The sequence below is a fragment of the Coenobita brevimanus genome, chromosome 70 (assembly GCF_032717465.1).
Source record: "Coenobita brevimanus isolate Jiangsu-jjx chromosome 70, ASM3271746v2, whole genome shotgun sequence".
Taxonomy (NCBI): Eukaryota; Metazoa; Arthropoda; class Malacostraca; order Decapoda; family Coenobitidae; genus Coenobita; species Coenobita brevimanus.
Window position 1 is genome coordinate 1780052 of NC_137023.1, and position 11308 is coordinate 1791359.

An 11308-nucleotide genomic window follows, 5' to 3' on the forward strand; every position below is an offset into this window, starting at 1 on the left:
TTATTGCCACACAACTCCTTCAGCAAGTAAAATGATATAGTTAGCGATTTCCAATGCATTCAACATTGGGTGCGAGTGCGACGAAATACCGGCTCGGCACTTTTAGTTGGAAAATATAGTTTTTATCACCATATAGGTTTATACACACCTAATTATCTGAAACACGGTCAAAATTTAGTGTTTAATTTAATAATCACATTGAGAAAACTAGCTAAAGTTAGCGGAAGTTTTGCCTTTGGCTCGACAACTCGCATTGACATAGTTTGTATAAATACTGATATAACATCTATCTATCTATTGCCAGACGCCTCAATCCCGTTTGGGGTGGCCACAAACAAATCGCCTCCTCGCATCGTAAATGAATAATTATGAAAAATGGAAATCTATCAATGCGTGTTGGCGATCTCTAGGGGAAATACCCACTGGGCTCTATAATATGAAGAGGCTATCTCCGCAGCGAGCTGTAGATTTGGCCGCCACATTGAAACACCACAACTATGTCGACTCCACAATGGTAATGCAACTGGATCACTGTTCTTAGCTTGTTGCTTCTGTTTTGCTGTTTCTTACATAAGCTAAGCAGTCGGCCATGGCACTATATTATCCGAATTCATCGGCTGATTTCAAAAGTCGTGGGCGTCGGTGGTGTAAATAAACATCATCAGCGCCGCCCTTGGCCCCTGGCGGCTGTTACACAAAATACGTGGTGCTACCCACACTGTGGTGCTACCCATGAGAAAGCCTCTGCATATTATAGAGCTCAGTGGAAATACCCCTGTACATTTTCGAGCTGAATCCGAATTTTACATTAAACTAAGCGCACTTTTTTTGACCGGATACCTGATAATTATAGGTGTGTATGAACCTATATGGTGATAATACAATATTTTCTTATTAAAAGTGTCGATTTGGTGCCGATTCGGTACATGACCTCTGATTCGGTATTTCGTCGCACCGTTCAACCCTTACGTTGTAATAACTTAGCGTCCTGGAAATATTTTTGAACATATACTTTGTAATAATTAGGTTTTTCAAATGCTCATGGATATGACCTCTCAGAAGGAATTATTCTGAAAAACGGCTACCATAATGGATATATAGTCAATGATGTGTATACATATATAAGCGTTATAGTCCCCATAATACCCTACTCTCAATTCTAGTTCTATTCCTCTAAAGGTAAATGTACGTTTTACTTCAGGCAGCAGAAGGACCTTACCAGTTCTATTTATCTACAGTCAGAGGCCTATAGTCTATTGGCAAACACAGAACGAGTGAAACTCAGATAGAGGCTGCTAAGGTCCTCCCAATTAGCTCTAACACCGCGACAGTGCCACTGCAAAGCAATATTTATTGGACCAGGCATGGTCGGTTACCAGGAAACTTTAGGAAGAGGAACAATGGACCCACCCAGACGAGGAACGGATGATGGAGGCCGTACAAGGTGTTTAGGAAGACGAATTTGTTTATCCTTGTTTACTAGGTTAGCTGTAGAAGCCGGGAGAAATGAAACTTGGCGCCGTGGCACTGTCAGAGATAGTGGCTGAGGATGCAACGGCCACCTCCAACACGTCCACGGGAGAAGCCCCAGAAACAGCAGTGGCAGGCCACCTCTGACTGGCCTCTTTGACAGAGAGTTTGCTTAGGGGATCCTTTGCCAAACCGACTTGGAGGACCTCCTACTACGTTTGGATGGAAGAGAAGAACTATTTGGGGTAAAAGGTTTATAGACTTAGAAGCCAGAGGAATATGCGATATGTGCAGATGGCTAGACTTAGCTACTGCAGGTCGCAGCTTTGTATGCTGGGCTGAAAGAGAGACGAACTGAAGAAGACTGAACTTGAGGGTTGGCAAGACTCACGAGGTTCATCACAGACGAGGACTAGAGAAGACTACATTTGAGAGCTGGCAAGACTCGTGATATGCACCACAACGCAGACTGGAGAAGGCACTGCATTTGAAGGATAAGATTCATGCGATACACCACATCCAAGGACAGGAGAAGACATTGCATTGAGGGTTGGGAAGACTCTTGAGATTCACCACAATCAAGTCGAACTGTTACTACAGCCGAAGAGGACAGCTCAAGGACAGAACCATTGTCAGACACAGAAGCACGAGCTGTTGAATGCGACGTGCAAGTCGTATCCCTAGACGAGACCCTTGGACTCAATCTGAAGAGTGCAGCAGCAAGTGTAACACCTTGGCAAACAAACATCGATCACACACGATCCTAGCTTAGCCTCGGCAAAACTCAGCCTTTCCTTGGCACGTAGGGTCAAAACTTCCTATTCAAATCTGTACTGATCACATGACTTAGATGATGCTGCATGGCTACCACCACAGTGAACGCAAGACTCAGGACAAATGCAGACCTTCCCTTCATGAATGTTCATCCCACGTGAAACACCCACTGAAGGCAGGCCAAGGGATAGACGCCGGCAAGACCGACCAATGTGACCATCACGATGACAGTGAAAACAACTCCGTGGCATTGGAATATACGTTTTAACTCGAAACCGATGCCAACTAGCAGTCAAAATCTCACGAACATGGAGAAGTTCAAATGTAACGATTAGCGTCAGCGTCGGAACTAGGTCACCTCCCATCTTATAAATTCTCTCCACTTTTTTAACATGTTGATTAGCAATCTCTCCTGTTAATCGTGCCTCATTATACATCATCAAGTCTCTGGCCTAAAAGACACCTCTAGAGGAATTTAATGAAGCATGAGGAGAACAGGATACAGGCTGACCCCCCAAAAGATCAGGAACAGCATACTAACACTCGCATCTTTATCAGGCACTTCTACCACCAAACTACCATCAGCCTGAGGAATAACCTTTGGGGGACGTACCACAAACATTCACCAGTGCTCAATGCATGACGAGCTCGTCACACTTCCTCAGATCTATGCCTCCGTTTAGTTGCACGACCATAAATTTTGTACATGACTCTTTTTATTCGTGCAGGTCAAACACAGACCGGATTACTCTTGTGGATGATGACAGGACCCACTAGCTGGAGGTTGATGTCCACTGGCTGCCTCGCAAGGCTCCAGGGTCGCCACAAGAGACGGAGAATTCATAGACGGTCCTTCAGACATGCCAGAGGGTCGTGTTGTTGGGTTGCCGGCCTAATTTTGGATTGGTTCCATCATAAAAAGAACAAAATCCTTCATTCCCCCATGCCTCCACCCACCACGGAGCCCAACAAGGGGAAGACATGTGCCAGGGACACCACTCACGACCCTAGAGGTAGCTGGAGAGTATACGTGGGTAACCACCGGGGAACCTGGGCAAGGGTGACTCCAGGACTATCGGAGTCACTAGGCCCCCCAGTGCCCACTTGACCCTAGCCAACGCATGACCAGCTGATTGACCTGGTCAGGACCAACCAGGCCGCCCATCTAGCCAGAATAAGGAACCAAAGAGGTGTATTGCTAGCTGTAGGGTGCATCGTGCAGCATCACTCAATCCCCAGGACTCCCGTTTCCCAGCGTTACGGGACGCCATGCATAGCAAACACGTGGGGAGGCAACGGGGAAGCAGTGAGACAGAGGAAGACTACAAATATACAATCTCCATGCTATCCGACACCTCATGACTGTTTACATTAGTAGCAGCCCACAAAAGTGCCTCACCAATCTACTACAATCCCAAACTCCTAGTTACGCCAAGTATCTACGTTTGGCAGAAGCACTAATCTACGAGACTCTACACTATCCACTTATTGACACTGGTGGCACCAATACCTAGATACCTATTTACCTACCTACTTATCTGCCTATCGACACTTGCTCCTCCTTCGCACATTGTTTATTTCTGCATTCTTAATCGAAATTTCGTAGTTAATGTGGATAGTCAAGGATACAGTATTGTTAAAACTCTTAGTTCGTAAGAATAATGCCTGATTCTTCATCCTCACAAATTTTGTCTTTTCCTCTGCTCTTAATTGTACCCTCTTCATCGTCCTATCCACAACTGAGTCTCACTCTTCCATCTGATTTCCTCTTTTTGGCCAATAATTTCTCGCTTTTATTCTCTATAGATCAGGAAACTCTAGCACTTTATTCCAGCTTTTTTTATTTTTATTTATTTTTTTTTTAGCTGAATGAACAGAAGAGCCTGAGAGTTTTAAGTGTTAACATTTATCCTCCCATGGCGAGATAACTCTGAATTCCAACTAACAACGTACGATTTTATACAACTGACTGAGTTATAAGAATACGAGTGTTGTGCATAACTCGTTTACTATATAACCTATTTACAGACATTTTGTTTCACCCCTGTTTCTTTCTCCCTTCCTTTCACCATCACTACAGTAAAGGTATGCCTCGCCACACGAAATATTTTCTGGTGAAGGTCCCAGAAGTTCTGAGAGGACACGCTTCGTTGAAACCCGACCTTGCTCCTCTCGATCCTTTCCCGCCAAAACAGCTCACAGTCACCACATACATCGAAGGACCCTTCCTTAGTGCAATATTCATAATTCTGCAGTGTGGCTCCTCTTGCGACTTCGCAGTGAGCTCTTGTTTGAGCAGGAACTGAAACCGGACTGTATTCTTAAACTCGACCTACCCTTGCAAATGGGGGGTTCCACTTTCTCCTTTCTGCCGTCCCACCACACATCTTCTGACTGCCTGGTCCCTCTCGTAGAATTCATGATACTTCACGGCTGGACAAAGTTGTTCAGTGTGAAATACCACCGCATGTACGTCTGACTCCCAAACGATGACTAAGCAGGGGTAGCTCTGCGTGGCGGCATGTTGGGCGGGCAGGTTCAAACTACCCTTCACTCATTTATATTGTTTGTTTTTAGTACAAGCAAATTGTTTTATTCACAATAGTAAACTTCTCGAACTGCAGTGGTTAGATACATCTTTCAATAATTTCTTCATCTTTCGCTTGATTTCCAAATCTGAATGAAATCGCCCGATACCAGCAAGAACAACAATCCTTGTAACGTCCTTGAGACGAAGAGGTAAGTCTCACCCACACCTGGATACGTGTCTTGTCCCTTTTCATATAAAGATTTCTTCACCTCTTAAACCCTAGGATAATATTCTTGTTTTTTTCTCTCACCAGATGAGTTCACGTGGCTTAGGTGGGCATCCAAACAGTGATGAGGTAAAAGAAAGCTGAATCTAGCCCTCTCTGGTAAAGAGGCATCCTAAGCTGAAGCATATTCTCTTAAAAATGTAAAAATAACGTAATTAATGCGTAATAGGATTGGAGGTCTACTGTATATATTTTTCTTTTATCATTCGTTTCAAAACATTCAACCATTTTCCTCTCAAATACTCGTTCTACACTGTCTCTTGCCAATTCTACATTGTTAGCAGTTTTTTCTTTTCCCGCTGACTTTTTTAGTTTTATTTTTCCCCACTGCGAATACTAACAGCCAATAGAGGTGCTCTCTCTCCATGTTTCGTATCAATTCTGTTGAGGATGTGAAAGTCGAAAGAAAGAAATATTTTGCCTAGTAAGCTTCTGATGGGCGGAACAACGGTAATATTGTATTCTAATTAACGCCAGATTTTATTCACTTTAGAGTTAGTCAGTGAAGCTTAATAATTATCTCTGCCAAAGAAGTTAGAGAAGGTTGTGTATTCACCTGTGTTTGTCTGTTTGCTTGTCCACACGTTACCTCCAAAAATTCTCAATGAATATCAATGAAATTTTGTGGAAAGGTGGACCATGTGCCAAGAAGACACCGCTTAAATTTGGAGGCGGATCCGGATCCAGATCCTGCAATGGCGTTAGCGGGCGTGTGCGCGGTCTGAGTGCTTTCTAGTTACTACTGTCACCAGTAGTCCTATCAAAGTCGGGAACACTCCAGTATTCTATATCAGTTAACTTCATCTCAGAATAAATCATAAAAGTCAGAGCCAGTTAACATGGTACACGGCAGTAACCAAAATATTAACGATGGTAATTTTAGTCAGACTTGCAATAACTGATCCATTCTTTAAACTGACACAGTGGATAGAGAGCAACATGTTTCACAGCCTGTTATCAGCAAAAGAAGAAGAAACTCTTGTCGACGGGACAAGGGTCATTGTGGCAGACAATAAATTTCTGCTGTTCCAGGCTTCCCTGTAAATGCAACACTCAACAACTGCATACACATCCAGGTTTCCTGTTGTAGCATCTGGTGACCAGGAAGAAGAGGAAAACAAAGTTTATCCAAAAATCTGACCGACCCAAGACTGGAACTCTGTATTCCATTTGGGAGCTGGATATGCGACCATTGCACCACCAGCTCTATAAGGGAGAACAGTTATTATTACATGGCTTAGCACATCCATCTGGCAACTGTAACAACAACGATTTATCTCGAAAGCAAATTTCTTAATTTTTGTCTAACCATTAACCCATCTACTTAGTTGGTCCTAACTGGATCTAAATTATTTTGAGCTGACCTTCCCTTGTGACCTTCATCTTGACCTATTGTTCTCAATCGAATCACTTAGTTCTTGCTTGACCCTCGACCCTTTCACTAAACTGCTCGAAATCCGTATCAGAAGTGAGTTACAGATGTTATCTTTAACCATTCCCTGTGATGTTGACCTTTTATTACTTGTGCTAAAAATCGAACATATTTCTCCTACCTTACTATTGTGGTACCAATCTTAAGTGGCGGTTTGGGTGTGGCACGAACCTCTGTACAATGGTGCCACGTGTTCCATACCCGCTAAGTGAACGGCTCAGATATATGTAATAGGCATCACAATGAGATAAACACATAAGAATATAGTGGTAACGTGTGTATTATAATATATGAAAGAACAGTAAACCGATTATGCGTAAAATATTTATACGGCAATACAGAAACGTGGCATAATTATTTTACAGTGTTGCTTAAAAAAAAATAGTCACTTTTATTGGCTGTTACCGTATTTCTGGGATTGGTAATAATGTCACAATTATGATTATAAGATAATATGCAGGATTATAAGCAAAAATATGCCAGTTTCTTAGTAAAAAAATATATATACATTAAACCCTCGTGAGCGGCAACACACTCACACACCCAGTAAGACCTGGTTATCTGTGAGGGATAGAGGAATAGGCCTGTTTGGGGACACCTCTTAAAAAAAACGCGCCAAGACTTTAACCTCCTGGGTGGTGTGGAAATAGTCAAATTTACAATATGTACATTATAACGTAAAAGAAAATAACCAAAATGTATCCTAAAATACCACAGACGAGAGAGAGAGAGGGGGGGGGGAAGGCAGACCAGGGGCAGTGTTGAGCGCAGCTTAGTGAGAGATGAAGGAAGGGAGGGAAGGAAGGAGGGAGAGAGTGATTGAATGAAAACAAATCATGGCGCCACAACAACGAGGTCATCTGGCGCCATATGTAAAATAATAATATTTTTAAACATAATTAGATATAATAAAAACAAAATAAAGAAATGAAAGCACAAGTTTATAAGTCACTCATAAAAGAAACAAAATTCCCAAGGGTGACGCACATCTCCCCAAGGAGAGAGAGAGAGAGAGAGAGAGAGAGAGAGAGAGAGAAAGGCAGGCAAGGGGCAGTGTTGAGTGCATTGTCAAGCTGAGGGAAAGATGAAGGGAGGGAAGGAAGGAGGGAGAGAATGGTTGAATGAAAAGGCGCCGTAACACCGAGGTCATCTGGCGCCATATGTAAAACAATATAATAAAAAACGAAATAAAGAAATGAAAGCACAAGTTTATAAGACATAATTTTTTTTTTTTTTTTTTTCATAATAATCATGGCGGCGCAACTGCCAGGGTCATATGCCGCCGTATAACAAAGAAGTAAAAAGCAAAAAACAAAAAATAGAGGATAAGTCAATAAAAAAGGAGAAATTCTAAATATCTTTAAGAAGTCCTGCCTCCTTGACAAAGGAGAGGGTTGCCCCTCCCAAGGCACAGGCATCCTCCCCAAGCACGGAGGAAAGATGATACTCACCTCCATCCGTTTGGTGGTCAGAGAGGAACCGACGCCGTAAATCCTCAAGACTAGGACACTCCACCAACAGGTGCCGAACAGTCAAGGGAACCAGACAGTCATCACAGAATGGAGGAGGAGCCCTCTCCATTAAAAAACCGTGAGAGAAACGGGTGTGGCCAATGCGGAGGCGGCACAAAGCAGTCTCCCATTGACGAGGGAAGCCCTGGTAACTGAATGAGCCCACCTTCTGGCAAATCGAGCGCAACTTATTGGCACCCACAGCATCCCAATGCTCCTGCCAACAGCACCAAACTCTGAAGGCAATAAAGGAGCGCATATCTGCAGCAGGCAGACGATACAGAGGGGACTGTGCAAGAGGGGGACGAGCCGCTGCCGCCTTGGCCAGCTGATCAGCTCGTTCATTCCCTGCCACTCCTACATGAGCTGGAACCCAACAGAAATCTACACGACGTCCACGACGCCCTAAAAGGAAAAGCCACTCTAAAATGGATAAAACCAAAGGATGAGAGGGATTAAAAGACTCCATTGCAGAAAGAGCACTTCGTGAGTCACTAAAAACAGTAAAAGCAGTGTGGGGGAGAGTGAAGAGAATCTGAAGGGCAAATAAAATAGCAGTCAGCTCAGCCGTAAAAACAGAAGCAGTCACAGGGAGGCTCCCACCTCGACAGAAGGTGGGAAACACCACACCAAAGCCCACACCCGCATCAGACTTAGATCCATCAGTATAAACTGGTATGGAGTCCCCATGAGAAGAGGCATGCTCTAAAAACAGAGAAAATAAAACCTGAGAAGGAAGGGAGGCCTTACTGGATGAGAAGAAACGACAAAATGTCACCCTGGGGAGAAGCCAGTAGCCCACCCTCGGGACACGGTGGGGAGTGATCGGCACAGAAGGAACAGAGAAGCTAGACATAATCGACTGCACCCTGAAACCAAAGGGCTTTGGAAAAGATGGCCGAGTGGCAAAAATAGGTGACCGAGAATCTTGAGAGGCCTTGAGAAAGGGCACGGAGTCTGGGAGACGAGATAAGCGATACCAACATCTCATCAAAAGGGAAGAGCGGAGCAAGTCTAGAGGAAGGACACCAGCATCAGCCAACAAACTCGAAATCGGGGAAGATCGGAATGCCCCAGTGGCGAGACGAACACCAGCATGATGTATGGAATCTAAAATACGAAGCCGGGCTTCTGAGGCAGAGGAATAAACTTCACATCCATAATGAAGTTTGGATAAAATCAGAGACTGATGCAAGAGGAGGAGGGTCTTGCGATCAGCTCCCCAGTATGTGTGCGCTAAAACTTTCAAGAGACCCAATGCTCTGAGACACTCAGCTTTTACGTACCTCAAGTGAGGGACCCAAGTCAACCGGCTGTCAAAAATCAGCCCTAAAAACCGGGTTTCCTTTAAACACGAAATACGACGCCCATCTAAAAAAGGTTTGGGTCAGGGTGGACTCCACGAACACGACAAAAATGCATGGCAACGGTCTTCTTGAAGGAAAATCGAAAACCTCGTTCATCAGCCCATCTAGAGACACGGTTGAGAGCCATCTGCATCCTCCTTTCTGCCATTGACATCCGTGAGGCAGTGACAGAGATTGATAAATCGTCAACATAGAGAGAGCCACGAACACCATCAGGGAGCACAGAAATAACGCTGTTAATTGCCACTGCGAAAAGGGTAACACTTAGTATGCTCCCTTGTGGCACACCATCCTCAAGGGGACGTGCAGTAGACAGCTCACTCCCGACTCGGACCCGAATAAAACGATTAGATAAAAACTCCCGGATAAAAGTGGGGAGTTGCCCACGAAGACCAAACTCATAAACAGATTGCAATATACCATGACGCCAGGAAGTGTCGTACGCCTTCTCCAAATCAAAGAACACTGTGATATGATGCTGGTTAGTTGCAAAAGCCTGGCAGATGGAAGATTCTAAAGAAAGGAGAGCATCTGTGGTCGACCGCATCTTCCGAAACCCACACTGGACTGGAGACAAGTAACCACCCTTCTCTAAGTACCACATGAGCCGACTATTCACCATCTTTTCGAGGACCTTACAAAGGCAAGATGTCAGCGAGATAGGGAGATAATTAGTGGCCTGCAAGTGATCCTTACCCGGCTTAGGGATGGGGAGAACCACAGCAACACCCCATGAGGTCGGAAACCCACCATTGCACCAAATTCTGTTATACAGTGACAACAGAAAATGAAGGCCTGCATCAGGCAAGTGGTGTAAGAAGGCATATGGGACATGATCCAAGCCTGGAGACGAGTCGCGACACTGTGACAATGCCATCTGAAGTTCAGAAGCAGAAAAAGCAACATTATTCGACTCCTCCGCAGTAGATGGAAAACTAATGCCCAAAGATTCCAGGTGCCGTCGGCAGCGTGCCGACGGGGATGAGGTGTCCTTCCTAGAGACATTAGCAAAATGAGCTGCAAATATCTCGGCAACAGACGAAGAATGACCCACCACCACACCTGCATGAGATAAAACAGGAGGAGAGGGAATGGGAAATTTCCCTGATATCTTCCTCACCCGTTTCCACACTTTTGTGAGAGGAGTCTGTGAAGAAATTGAAGAAACAAATGATGCCCAAGACTTCCTCCTAGCCTCCTTCATAACCCGCCGGGCATGAGCTCGGGCCCTCCTATATGCTGCTAAGTAACCAGGGTCACCTCGGTGACGACGAAGTCGGGAGAAAGCAGCACGTTTAGCCCGAACAGCAGAAGCACACTCATCAGTCCACCAGGGAACTGGACGGCAAGGAAAGTGACCAGCTGTTCTCGTAATACTCTGCAGTGCCGCCGAGTGTAGTAAGTCTGTGAAATACTCAACAGCAGCATCAGTGCTGACAAAATCCTCCACACATTGGTTCGGGGAACACAGCTTCTCAAAAACCGGCCAGACCGCCCTATCCAAGCGCCAGCGGGGAAGACGACGCCGAGGCGCACTCTGTGTCGATCTTAATAAAATAGGGAAGTGGTCACTGCCATGTAAGTCTGGTAACACAGCCCATGTAAAATTCAGGGCTACCCCTGTAGAGCACAGAGACAAATCAATAGAAGTAAAAATACCCGTTTGACTATGGAAGTAAGTAACTTCACCAGAATTTAAAATGTACAGGTCCACATCCTCCACAATGGAGGCTAACATAGTACCTCTAGCATCAGCTGTGGAGCCACCCCACAGGGGATGATGACTGTTCATGTCAGCCAGCAAGAAATAGGGTGAGGGAAGTGCACGAATAAAATTTTCAAGATCTACCCTCTCAATAGTGGCACTAGGAGGGAGGTACAAAGAGCACACAGTATAACGACGGGGAAGGAAAATCTGGAGAGCAACAGCCTGCAGTG